Genomic DNA, 14,562 nt, shown 5'->3' with positions numbered 1-14,562 from the left:
GATCCAGCTGCCATTTTGGCCGGGCAGGGGCCAGAAGAGAAGCCTCCGGCGGGCGGTGCTTCCACTGTGGGGACTTTGATTGGCATTTCTGCCATGGACACGAGGAACAGCCACACCTCCATTGCATGGCAAGTAAAAAATGACTTAGCGACCAAGGCAGCGACCTTCGGCGTCTCTTCCCTGGTTGTGATGCAAATTCTTAGAGTGATAAATAGTGATTTGCTTGCTCCATTTGATATTATGTATCTGGCTCAGGTGCTGTTTCACCCTATGCAATACAGCGCCTTTGAGGACAATTGGAAAGTGATGGTTGATGAACAGCTGAAGAAAAATATGTCCTTGCCTTCCGAGGACCCTAGGAACATGATTGGGGCTTATGTCCTCATGGGTAAGGGACCTTTAACTAACCCCAACTTTCAAGCTGCTTGGGATCCTCGGATCCTGGAGCAAGCCCAACAGCTTGGTATGGGAGCCATTTTGAAAACTATAGAGATGGTCGCCCCTCAAACATGGTACACAAAGATACAACAGGGGCAATCTGAGCTTTTCCTGACATTTATTGAGAGGCTGGCAGCAGCTTTGGAAAAGCAGATTGAGGATCCATCTCTGAGACAGATTTTGTGTAAACATTTGGCAAGAGACAATGCCAATGATGAGTGTAGAAGGATTATCAATGCCCTACCGGGGGATCCTTCTGTCACAGACATGATGCGAGCTTGTGCCAGGGTGCAGTCAGAAAATCACGGGAAATCCGTTTTGGCTGCATTTCTGTCGCCTGGTCAGGAACCCCCTGATCAGGGACAAAAACAGCCCAAGGCTGGGAACAAACGGAAACAAGTCAAATCAAAGCAGAAAGAAAATTCGGGAAAAAAGGGAAATTCGGGGACCGAGACTCCTCAATGTAAGAGGTGTGGTAGGCCAGGTCACACTTCAGACTACTGCAGGTCGCAGTACCATGCAGATGGTCGACCCCTGTCGGGAAATGTGAAGAGGGGTGCAAAAAGGGGGATTTGCCCCCATCACGACAGTTCCCCCAGAACAGGGTGACGACACAGGCTTACTCGGTCAATGTGGAGGAGGCACCAAAGGCTCAGCCCGAGTCAACGCCTACACCGCAGCAACAATCGTCTTAGAATCTGGCGATGCCCACAGGGTTTCCTTGGATGTGGACGGTTCCCTGGATCAGGGGGCTGGTGCATTGCTTATGGCAGGGCCTGGGGCCATCAGCCAAGGGATCCTTGTTATTCCAGATGTCATAGGTGCTGACTTCAAGGGCCAGGTTCACACTACGGTTTCCACATCAGACCCCCCTGTCACCATTCCTGCAAAGACTCACATTGCTCAATTGTTGCCTTTTGAGTCTTCTGTTCCCAGGGTAGACCAGCAAGTTGGCGGAGGTGACAGCACTGAACTGCCGGGACTTCTGCAGGTCTACTGGGCTGCAACCATCTCTAATGAGTCACCACAGATGACTTGTACCCTCATCATGCTGAAAGCACGTCCACATCAAATCTGAATCCAAGGTTTGATCGATACAAGTGCTGATGCAATGATCCTTTCCTCTGCTTCATGGCCTCCTACGTGGCCTTTATCCCCTGCGGGACTGAGTATCGCAGGGCTGGGAGGAACCACACAGAGTCGATGGAGTAAGCGACCTGTGTTGGTGAAGGATCCAGAGGGACACACGGCCTCCATTCGGCCTTATGTTACTCCAGCTCCAATTAACCTCTGGGGACGGGACGTGTTGGAAGCTTGGGGGGTGCGGATCACGACAAATTTTTAATAGGGGTCACTGTGTGCAATGGCACACCGTATTCCACGCTATCTCTGCGATGGCTGACCAAAACACCTAAATGGGAACCACAGTGGCCCCTGCCAAAAGAGAAATTAGTTGCCCTTTGTCAGCTGGTTTAGGAGCAACTGCTACAGGGACACATTGAGCCTTCTACCAGTCCCTGGAACACCCCTGTTTTCGTGATTAAGAAAAAATTGGGGAAATGGAGACTGTTGCAAGATCTCCAAAAATTTAATGCAGCGATGGAAAGTATGGGGAGCATACAGCCTGGCATGCCTTCACCGACGATGATTCCCACAGAGTGGGAAATCTTGATCTTTGATTTGAAGGATTGTTTTTCACAATCTCTTTGCACCCCAATGACAGACAAAAAATTGCCTTTACTGTGCCTGCAATTAACAATGCGGAGCCTGTAAAGAGATTTCAATGGAAAGTGTTACCTCAGGGCATGAAAAATAGCCCATCTGTCAACGGTATGTCCCGCAGGCCTTGTCCGGGATCCGTGAGCAGTTTCCTGAGGCACTCTGCTACCATTATATGGATGATATCCTGGTGGCAGCATCCACCCAGGATGAGTTGCGGAGGTTACAGCCTCACCTGCTTGATGCCTTGCATTCCTATGTGTTGCAAGTGGCTCCGGAGAAAGTTCAACAACAGTCTCCTTGGAAATATTTGGGAGTCAAAATTTTGGATCGAACCATACAACATCAAGAGGTGCAGTTTTCATACACTATTAAGACTCTGAATGATGCCCAAAAATTGCTAGGCATCATCAACTGGTTACGTCTGTATTTGGGACTAACCAATGCACAACTTTCCCCACTTTTTAATATTTTAAAGGGGGACTCTGATCTAAACTCACCTCGGAAATTGACTCCTGAGGCGTGACGGGTGCTGAATGAAGTGCAGCAAGCTGTTTCTGTTCATCAGGTTTATTGAGTAGATCCCTCTACTGACATCACTGTTTTCATTACTGCTCCAGACCTCCATCCTACAGGTATCATTGGCTAGTGGAACAAACAATGGGATGATCCTTTGCACATCCTGGAATGGATCTTTTTGCCCCATCAGCCAAAAAAGACAGCACCCACATTGTTTGAATTGATAGCTTGCCTGATAACTAAATGCCGTCATTGGTGTTTACAATTGATGGCAGCAGATCCTGCAACGATTGTTGTTCCGATACCATGGGACACTTTTGAATGGAGTCTTGCTAACAGCGCTCTTTTGCAAAGTGCACTGCAAACTTTCTCAGGGCAGATTGCTTATCATCTGCCCAGCCACAAATTGCTGCAGCTGGCAAATTCAATCAATCTTACGTTGCAGCCAAAGAACAGCCGGGTGCCAGTTCACGGACCCATGGTCTTCACGGACGGTTCTGGGAAAACAGGAAAGGCCATTGTTTCTTGGAAGGAGGGATCTGAGTGGCAAGTGCTGAAAGGCCACGAGTCAGGGTCTGCTCAGTTGGTTGAATTGAAGGCAGTTGCCATGGCTTTTCAGCGATTCTCTCAGTTGCCTTTGAATTCTGTCACTGACTCTGCTTATGTAGCAGACATAACCAAATGTTTGGATTGCTCACTTCTAAAAGAAGTCAATAATGCAGCTCTGTTTTCGCTATTGTGAACCCTGTGGAAGGTGATTCAGGCTCGAGTGCATCCATATTATATTTTGCACATTCGAAGCCACACCAAATTACCAGGTTTTATAACAGAAGGCAATGCCAGGGCTGACGTTAGCCAACCCTGCATGGGTGGCACCTCAGCCTGACAAAATTGCACAAGCCAAGGCATCGCACAATTTCTTTCATCAGAGTGCACATACCCTGCAGAAGCAGTTTCAATTGACGCCAACTGAGGCTCGTGACATTGTCAGCGCTTGTGCTGACTGCCATGGACTCGCTGCACCTCTGCCACCGGGGGTAAACCCCAGAGGTCTAAAGGCCTTGCAGTTGTGGCAGACGGATGTGACACACATTCCTGAATTTGGCCTATTCAAATATGTGCATGTGTTTATTGACACTTTCTCCTCAGCTATGTGGGCAACTGCTCATACTGGAGAAAAGAGTTGTGATGCCATTGCCCATTGGAGATTAGCCTTCTCGGTCCTGGGGGTGCCAGCCACTGTGAAAACTGACAATGGTCCTGCCTATGCCTCACAGAAGACGTGGCAGTTCTTACACCTATGGGGTGTAGACCACACATTAGGTATTCCGTATTCTCCTACTGGTCAAGCCATTGTTGAACGCGCTCATGGTACTTTGAAGTGTGTCTTGGAAAGGCAAAAAGGGGGAATGCATGGGGAAACACCACAGAGTCAATTGGAAAAAGCTTTGTATACAATCAATCACCTTACAGTGCCACTGAATTCGAATAATCCTGTGATTTTGAACCATAATCTCTCATTGCAGTCGTCAGGCGAGTTGCGTTTGCCCCGGGCAAAGGTATGGGTATGGAACCTACTTACTAACACCTGGGAAGGCCCACATGAGCTTATTGCTTGGGGTCGGGGGTATGCTTTGCGTCTCCACAGATACTGGGGTACGATGGCTGCCTGCAAAATGCGTCCATTCTGACCTGCGGCTCCAGAGACAGAACCAGCAACCTCAAAATAACAACCAGAATGCAGAACACCAACCAAGTGATCCTTCTGATGATGACCAAGAAGCCGGTCTTTCCACAAGCAGAGATTGAAATTTATTTTATGGAGTCAGAAAGCAAGGACTTTGAATGCATGTTTTAATTGAATTATAGATTTGTATGTAGAATTAGGTTTTATATATGCTTTATTCAGGGTATTGCAAAGAGTCTTTCTGTTCGCCTTAAATCAGCATCTGGTTTGGGTTCTGTTCGGTGGCTGGCCACTGCCAGACAGACCCCTTCTCGAGTTTCAACTAGGCTCTGTTTGGTAACTGGCCACTACCAAGCAGATCCTTCATGCTGATCCACTGAGGCTCACAAGCAATGCCTTTTGTTCTTAAATAAAAAGGGGGAGCTGTGGCAGCACAGACTCTTTCCCATGGGAATTTTCTCTTCTTCTTCCTGTGTTTTTATAAATAAAGATAAAGTTTGGATGTTATTGAAACGGTCTCTGGAAAGATAGGCAGTTCAAGCCTGGCCAATCAGCCTAGGGGAAGGTTTTGAATTGGCCCAATCCGGACGACCTCTGAAAGTCTATATAAGTTTTAAAATTAATTAATAAATTCAGATTTGTGCCACCTGTGATCCTGCCTGGTTCTTTCACTCTGCTAGCGGTTCAACAGCGACACCCCTTGGGGACTACATCCAAAATGCACGCCAGGTCACAAGCTCTTTACCTTTTATAAGTTTTGTCTTATTAGTTTATTGGTCCCTAATTCTCCAATCACACTTTCAGGCGATGATATTGACCGCCCCAGGCCTGCTCCCCCCTTTCCACTATTGTTTACATATTTTTGGGCGCTAGGGTAATGAATATGTCCTTGAATCTCTATCCAGAGAGCTTTGTTTTGGTTAAATGTGTTGGTAACAGAAGTTTTCAGCATTCTGTAAGAGCACAGAACTACACCAAGTTACAGACGCATGAACACAAAAAACCCCCTAAAATTATTAAGGCATCAATAGTTTTCCTGCTGCATCATGGCTTTCAGCTCCTCCTGTTTGCTTCCCATGCTGTGTGCATGGATATAGATGCACTTCAGTTGGGCTAATGACCCTGACACCTTTTTGCGGGGAGAAGCCTTCATTTCTGTGTGACCATTCTCAGGTACTTCCAGGATTTCTAACACATCAATAATCCTTGCATCCTTGCTACTGCATTGATCTCCATCACCTACCTCCACTAATATGGCAGACTGAAGGACCTTGCTAGTACTCTGTCCCTCAAACAGTGGCCTGCCACCCCTGGCTTATCTCTAGTGAGCCTGGTTTTATACCTTTCCCCCTTCGAATGTAGTTTAAAGCTTTTTCTATGAGCCCTGATAACTCCTGTGCAAAGACCTTTTTCCCGCTTTGAGACAGGTGTACCCTGTCTGTCGTCAACAGGCCTGGTGCTGTGTAGATCGATGCTCCCATGACTGGAGTGCTGCAATGGAGTGATACAGGCTCTTTAGGAAGGACAGACTAGGAAGATGAGGAGGGGAAGTTTTTCTTTATGTGAAAGAGCAGTTGGAGTACATGAAGCTCTGCCTGGGGATGGATGAGGAGACACCTGAAAGCTTATGGATAATGATTAAAGAGCAGACCAATGCAGGTGGCATTGTGGTCAGTGTCTGCTATGGGCCACCTGACTAGGAAGAACAAGCAGATGAGGCCCTTTGCAGACAGCTGGGAGCAGCCTCACTTTCACAGGCCCTGGTCCTCATGGGGGACTGCAACCACCCCGATATCTGCCAGAGGAACAAAACAGCAGGGCATAAGCAATTCAGAAGGTTCCTGGAGGGCATCAACAACAACTTCATGACCCAAGTGATAGAGAAGCCAACAAGAAGAGATGCTCTGCTGGACCTCATACTCACCAACAGCAAGGAGCTGGTTGGGGATGTGAAGGTCAAAGGCAGCCTTGGCTGCAGTGACCATGAGATGCCAGAGTTCAGGATCCTGAGGGGGAAGGAACAAGGCAAAAAGCAAGCTCACAACCCTGGACTTCAGGAGAGCAGACTTTGACCTCTTCAAAGATCTGCTTGGAAGAGTCCCATGGGATAAGGCCCTGGAAGGAAGTGGGGCCTAAGAAAACTGGTTAATATTCAAGTATCACCTGCTCCAAGCCAAGAGCAGTCCACCCCAACAAAGTCAGGCAAAAATGCCAGGAGGCCTGTGTGAATGAACAAGGAGCTCCTGGACAAACTCAAACACAAAAAGGAAGAATACAGAGGTTAGAAGCAAGGTTGTATAACCTGGGAGGAATACAGAAACATTGTCCAGGGATGAGGTTAAGAAAGCCAAGGCCCACATGGAGTTAAATCTGGCAAGTGATGTCAAGTGCAACAAGAAGGGCTTCTATAAGTACATAGAAGAAAAAAGGGGGCCCTGATGGGATGTACCCATGAGTGCTGAGTGAACTGGCTGATGTCATCACGAGGCCACTCTTGATAATCTTTGATCAATTGTGGTGAGTGGGAGATGTGAGAATCAATGGCAGGCCTGTCTAGGTCTGTCTCAGCTCACAAACACTGACCGTGTTGCAAACAACCTCACCTGTAAGAACCTTAGTGTGGACAGAAGCAAGAAGCAAAACAAAGTGTGGACAACAACTTGTCAACAGGACAGAAAAACACAGAATTCACACCTGCAGTAGGGAGGCTGTTTTTCACAAAAGATGTGTGATAGGAATAACTGACCAATGGTGTTGTGTAATTACAGGTTTGAGAGCCAATGGCTATATGGCACGAATGTTAGAAAATAGTATAAAAAAGACTTTGTAGTAATAAAGCTCACTCTATCTTCTACCTTCCTTCCTGGCTTGGAGCCGTGTCTTTTGTGTCACATGTCCGTCTCTACTGCAATAGGGAGAAGTGCCCAAAGACTGGAGAAAAGCAAATGTCCCTCCTATCTTCAAAAAGCGCAAGAAGGGCAACCTAGGGAACTACAGGTCTGTCAGCCTCACATCAATACCTGGGAAGGTGATGGAGTAGCTAATCCTGGAAACCATGGAAGTCTAGTTGGAGGCCAGTAACTAGTGGTATACCCCAGGGGTCAATACTGTGTCCAATCCCATTTAACATGTTCTGTGGCTAGCACAGGTCTTTCCCATGAGAATTTTTCTCCTGTGTTTTATAAACAAAGATAAAGTTTGGATGTTATTAAAAACAGTGTCTCGAGATTTGGACAGTTCAGGCCTGGCCAATCTGGCCTAGGGGAAGGTTTCTGACTGACCAATCTGGGTGACCTCTGAGAAGTCTATATAAGTTGGAATCAAAATAATAAATCGCTCTTTTCTTGCCACGCTGAGAATCCGGGTCTTTTTCTCTGCTAGCGGCTCAACAGCGACAATGTTCATTAATTATCTAGATGATGGGCCAGAATGTACCCTCAGCAAATTTGCTGATGACACAAAACTGGGAGGAGTGGCCGATATGCCAGAGGGTCGAGCTGCCATATCCAGAGACCTCAACAGGCTGCAGACATGGGCTGACAGGGACCTCATGCAGTTCAACAAGGGGAAGTGCCAAGTCCTGCACCTGGGAAAGAACATTCGCAGGCACCAATGTATGTCTTATGTTCCTCTTTGGCTTTTTTTTTCTCTGTATTTCTCCTATTTGCCCTCTGGCTTTTCTTGAAGATGTCTTTTTAGTCTTGGATCCTGCTTACTAATTTCAGATATTTTTGTGCTTTTGCATTCCTGGGTTTGTCATCAGCTGGTCAAGGGAGGGGATCCTTTCCTTCTACTTAGCACTGGTGAAGCCACACCTAGAATACTGTGTCCAGTTCTGGGCTCCCCAGCACAAGAGAGACATGGACATAATGGAGAGAAACCAGCACAGGGCCACAAAGATGACTGAGAGACTGGAGCATCTCTCCTCTGAGGGAAGGCTGAGATTGCCGGGACTATTTCGCCTAGAGAAGAGAAAGCTCAGGGGGAATCTCATCAAAGAGTGCAAATATGTGAAGGGAAGGTGCAAAGAAGACAGAGACAGGCTCTTTTCAATCGTGCCCGGTGACAGGACAAGTAGCAATTAGTACAATTTAACCTGGGTCAAATGTGCTTATGCAAACTAAAAAATAAAATTTTAAAAAAGGCACTGATATGGAAATCCTTTACCCTGAAAATGGTTGTAAGCCTTCTGGTACATAGCTGTTATGGCCTGCTACAAATAAAAATGTGCTACAATGAGGACAGCTCTTCAGTTAAGCAGAACTCAGCTTCTCATTGCTAGATGGAAGGATTCATCCCTAGCATCTGCCTTTTAAAATGTAGTTTACAATTAATTACCAAAGTAGAAATGGCAGTATGAGGCCCAACTGCAAGTATGCTGTTAGTGGGTTACCTCAATTCCCTTCTTACGTGACAGCTACCATTAAAAAGCATGATTAAAAATAAAGTACTTGAATGAAATCAGACTCTATTATTCCCTTCAGTTGCTCAATTTTTTGTAATGTTTTAAAACTTTTCTTGTACTACTGAACTGTTATCCATCAAATCTCATAATCAGTAATTTTCAAATGCTTTTAAACTACTCTTTTATACCCCTGTCTCACTTGTCGTCCTGGCTTTTAGATCTCTGTGACTTACCTGTCACTGTTGAGCCACTAGCAGAGAAAAGGACCCGGGTTCTCAGTGTGATAAGAAAAAGAGGACTTTATTATTTTGATTTCAGCTTATATAGACTTTTCAGAGGTCACCCAGATTGGTCAGTCAGAAACCTTCCCCCAGGCCTGATTGGCCAGGCCTGAACTGTCCAAATCTCGAGACACTGTTTTTATTAACATCCAAACTTTATCTTTGTTTATAAAACACAGAAGAAGTTCTCATGGGAAAGACCTGTGCTAGCCACACTTACCTATCTTGTAATCTCCAAGTATTTGAATTTTTCCCTGGAAGTGTTTTACTGGTTTGAAAGTAAACCAGTGGGAGGAATTAACCCCACACAAATACTGTGAGAGAGATTTTTAGGTCAGTTAGAATTTAATGAAAAGATTGCAATGAATACAGAAAGACTGGCTTAAAGCCACAAAGTCAGAGTACAACTGGATACCCCGTTGGTCAGGGTGGTAGTTGCAGTCCAATTAAGCAGTGGTAGCAGTGCTGTTGAAGTGATGGTTGAAAGCAGTGGTCCTGCAGAAGGTCTGGTCCTTCTCCAGATGTTCAGTGGTGGTGGTTGGTGTCACTGCCACTTCATGTTGTAACTACCATGGACAATGAGAATCGACTGCTCCCTGTTTTACCAGTCATGGAGCAAATTAACTCAATCCATATCCTAGGGGACGGTCAGCAGCTACTGAAATAATTTTATTTGTATATTGTCGCTGTTGAGCTGCTAGCAGAGAAAAAGACCCGGATTCTCAGCGTGGCATAGAAAAGAGAAGAACTTTATTATTTTGATTCCAACTTATATAGACTTTTCAGAGGTCACCCAGATTGGTCAGTCAGAAATCTCCCCCTAGGCCTGATTGGCCAGGCCTGAACTGTCCAAATCTCGAGACACTGTTTTAATAACATCCAAACTTTATCTTTGTTTATAAAACACAAGAGAAAATTCTCATGGGAAAGACCTGTGCTAGCCACAGTATATAGTTATATGTATATATGTATAGATATGTGTGTTTACAATTGAAATGTATTAATTTGGGCATGATTCCAATGATATGGAATAAGGGGTGGAAATGTCCTGGGGTGATTCATGTTATTGTATTCCATATCTATCTGTGCCCAAAAACCGGTACTGTATCTTTAGACCCTACAAATGAAAACCTTGAGGGAAGGGGGTGTTATCGTGGGCACTTTTAAAATTGTCTGCCACCGGCGGTTTCCAGGTCTTTGCTGCGTGGTACTTTGCTTTACTGGCTGTTTGGTCTTTGCTTTGGCAAAAGCTTTACCTTTTTGGGTTCCCTTTTAGGTCTTTTTTCAGCTTTTTTCCTGTCTCGGAGAGGCTGCCTTGGGGCGAATTTCACAGGCACGCGCCTGTTGCCGCCAAGAAGGGCAGCCCCTGCTCCAGTCCAAGCTGCTCCAACTCTCCAATGGTGCCTGGCCAAGGAGAGAAGACCACAAGTTGCCCCAGCCCAGCTGCCTTGTCTTGCCTGTCCTGCTGTTTCCTGCCACAAGAAAGGTGAATTCCCTCTGCAAGTTCTAGCCCTTGATCCAAAGAATACCAGTTGGAGTTCCAGCTGTTGGGGAGATAAGCAGAGTGGTGGGGAGGCGGGGGGGAAGACTGACACCACCTTTCCCTTTGTCCTACAAACCACGCGCTTGGTTGTGGAGTGCCATTTTGGGGTGGGGGGATGTCACCAGCCCTTTTTGGGTCTCTCTTTGTTCTGGGGAGTCCGTGAGATTTAGTAATTTTGTATCTAGCAGTTATTTACTGTTATTTTTTGCCTGTTGCTGTTCCACTTGTTAGTAAACTGTTATTTTTTCACTTATATCTACTCATATTTGTTCCTTATTGGTGGAAAGGGATTGGTTGAACCTATAAAGGGAGGCAACTCATTCCAGAGTGTTCTCCTTTAAATTATCTCAAAGCAAGACAAAGTGCAATGCAAGGGCAGATTGGATAGGCAGAGTGGACAGCTGAGTTCAGTGGGGGTGAAAGCAAATGAAGTCAATTTCTTCTCTGGCAGGGAGAAAAATATAATTTTTTGAAGGCTCTTCAGAGGGATCTGGACAGGCTGGATCGATGGGCTGAGGTCAAGGGTATGAGGTTCAATAAGGCAAAGTGCCGGGTCCTGCACTTGGGTCACAATAACCACATGCAGTGCCACAGGCTAGGGGCAGAGTGGCTGTGTCATAACTTGGGTCTCAATAAATCAATCAGAGACAATTCCAATTCAGTAATTTGTAATTTATGCAAGCCAGTGGATACAGGTCAAAGCAGCGCTGGGTGGGCTAGGCAGGCTCCCTTGCTCTGCCTATGGCACCGCGCAGAGGTTTGTGTGTGCTGGGGTTTTATGCAGTCTCTTTTTCCGGGTTACGTGTCATTCGCTGGAGATAAGGCTGTGTCTGCGTAGTCTGTTGCTGTTGCTAGAGGGTCTGCCGCTGCCTTCTGGTGGTCGTTCAGGGCGGAAGGCTCGTAGTCTGCCTCACACATTCGCAGCCTGCCCTTCCCCTTAAACCTTGCTGGTTACTTTAGATTGTGCAAGTTTTGTATAAGCCTTATGTAAACAGGATGCTTAAGTTCTGCTTATGTCAGCAGGAGGTCTTTGGTCTGTGGGGGCCCTGTTTTCCTGTTGCGATTTAGCGAATCAATCCCTATCTATCACAATCCCCCCTTTCTTTAATACAATTTTGTTCGCTAAATCGCTTTAAGGCTTCTGTGCTAAGGATCAGTCCTTCGGCCATATCATATTCTTGCTGATTGGGTATTATCTCTAGTTTAGACTTAACTAGCATTAGGTGTGCTGCTTCCGATCTTCCCTTAACTATACTTAAAAGTCGATTGAATATACATGGTCCAAATGTAAGTGTCAATATTAGTACAACCAGAGGTCCCGCTAGGGTAGATAACAAGGTTGTAAGCCATGGGGATGTATTGAACCAGCTTTCATACCAATTCCGGGCGCTTTCTCTTTCTCTTTTGCGTTTTTCTAATCCTTTACGGAGTTCAGACATAGCATCTCTCACTACCCCTGTGTGGTCAGCATAAACACAGCATTCTTCATTTAATGCTACACACAATCCCCCTTCTTGGGCCAGTAAAATTTCTAAGCCCCTCCTCTTTTGGAGAACAACTTCTGAGAGAGACCTTAGTGATGTCTCAAGTGCTGTGATTGAGGCCTCGATTTTAGCCAGATCTTCATCAATTACTACCCGCAGAGCAGTGAATTCTTTGTCTTGTTTTACAAGAGATGCTATACCTGTACTGGCTCCAGTAGCTCCTAAAGCCAGCAATGTTGCTATGGTAATGGCTGTTATTGGCTCCCACTTCATAATATGATGTTCTGTAACGGAATGGTGTTCATACATGTAATCACCGGGGTAGTAGCTTATGCGTGGTATTATTACAACTTGAATACAATAATCTGTTTCGTTGAAATGCTTGAGTGGAATACACGGTGTCACTCCCACACTGGCACACACCCAGTAGGCGTTTTTAGAGGGAATCAGCTAATCTGCTGGTCTTTCAGCCTTTTTAGCCTGCGTTGTTGTGTTACACAAATGTTTCTTATTTTCGGGTACTTGCCCAAAACATCTCCCTTGGCCTGACACCTGTGCAAGGGTTATGCCGGTGCTTAGTTCTCTGCCCTTTTTCCATAGACATTGTGCAGGGTTTGTGCCATTTATTCGTCTGGCTTTCTCTGTGGTACCTAGTGCTTCATAGAAGGGTGGTCTGGTGTTGTAACATAACCAGCAGTGCTCTGTTAGATTGGGGTGTGTATTATTAAGTACATTATAACTAGCTTTCATCAGTTTCCATAGCTCATCTGTTCTTCCTGATGTGGGTGGGGGTATATTTGTTACTATCGTGAGGGTGTTGTTTTCTGTGGAAACTGTGGTACCTTCGTTGGTGGGGACTTCTTTTGCAATTACTGCATTTGGCCCCACCGGTTCAGGGTCACTCGGGATGGGCTCTTTCTTTATAAATATTAGGCTCCTGGGGTCGGTCCAGGGTACATATAGCCTGACTCCCCAAGTTTTTCCTACTACCCATGCTACATCTGTCCCTTGAGTGATATTTATATAAATTCCGTGACACACAGATCCTCTAGGATTTGAGTTCCCAGTGTCAATATAATTGTACCTAGTAGGTGATGTACACCCTTAAGGATACCATCCTGTGGAAATATGTTTGTCACTGTTCCTAGGAGTCCAACTTCCTGCTACAGTTACACACTCCCAATGTGCACAATAATAAGCTGTTGGTTGATTACAGTACCCAAGACCAGGATTTGAACTTGGGCACATATAGTAATCTGTAGTATGATTCGGATACCAGTATGGTCCTAATGACCCGACTGGGATCTGAAAAGATGGGTTTCCCACAGTAGTTTGTGTTTGTATGATGTGTTGATCTCCCCATCAGATCAGAGACCATTTAAACGGTTCATGAGGATGATGGCTAGCGCTACTCATGATACATTTTAACAAAATTAAGCTACACATATATATACATTGTGTAAGTGATGGTCCCATGGCTGAACGTGTACTTCTTACCTGTATTTGATACCCACTTTGCTGCTTGGGCTCTTGAACCCTTTTAAAGTCCTTCCAAGACTTGGGGCAGCTCGGTCCAGATCTTTTCATAGTCCCACGGACTGTCTTTACTCTCCCAGGTTCAATCCCTCTGCCTCGCCCGTCGACTCGGTTGCCGCGAGCCACGGGGGTCACCATCTTCTCGGCAGCAAGGATATTCCTCGGGGGGGCTCCGGGGTAAATGATCTGTTTTTATAACTGTCCCAGTTTTTATGTTTAACCACTGGACCATGGCAGGGTAAGTGAGCCACATTTTTTCTACAGTCTCCTCCAATGATTTCTGCCACCATCGGCCTAGGTTCATTGGAGTGGTAACAATAAAATTCAGGGCGAATCCCATGGAGGTAAATATCCCACCATTTGGGTGTCCCCCGTCGTAATCTCCCCAATTTAACAGCCAATCGTAACAAATGCTCGGTTTGCTTACGTTCTGCCTTATAGCAGGTTGGGCAGACCCCCATAGGAGGCCTTCCCCTGGTGCAATGGGTCCACCACTTTTCTCTACGTACTTTGCATACAAAACATACAAAGGGATAGCAATTACAATTAGGGGTATTACATTTGACCACATGGTCCCAAGCATAGCAATCATAGGGTAAATCATACTTAGGGAAAACTCTAATAGGGTATTTTGGGTGTACAGTAACAGGGTTCATGCACTAGAAATTACAGTCTCTTATCTTCAATTCCTCGGGGCGTTCCACGACTTTCTACAAGGGGTCTCTGTTGAACTTCTTTACTCGGCTGGCGTAAGTCCAACCCTTTTCAGCAGTCCGGACTGCAGATTCTGTGGTAAGTAACACAACATAGGGACCTTCCCATTGAGGGGTTAAAGATGCCTCTTTCCAGGATTTTATTAAAACTTCATCTCCAGGCTGATATGCATGTATCGGCATCCAGAGAGGTGGTCTCTGGACAGCTAACCCCTTTTGTCTCAGCTTGTCCCGTCT

The sequence above is a fragment of the Lichenostomus cassidix genome, chromosome W (assembly GCF_008360975.1).
Source record: "Lichenostomus cassidix isolate B80296 chromosome W, HeHo_3.0, whole genome shotgun sequence".
Taxonomy (NCBI): domain Eukaryota; kingdom Metazoa; phylum Chordata; class Aves; order Passeriformes; family Meliphagidae; genus Lichenostomus; species Lichenostomus cassidix.
Note: the sequence above shows the minus strand (reverse complement) of the source record.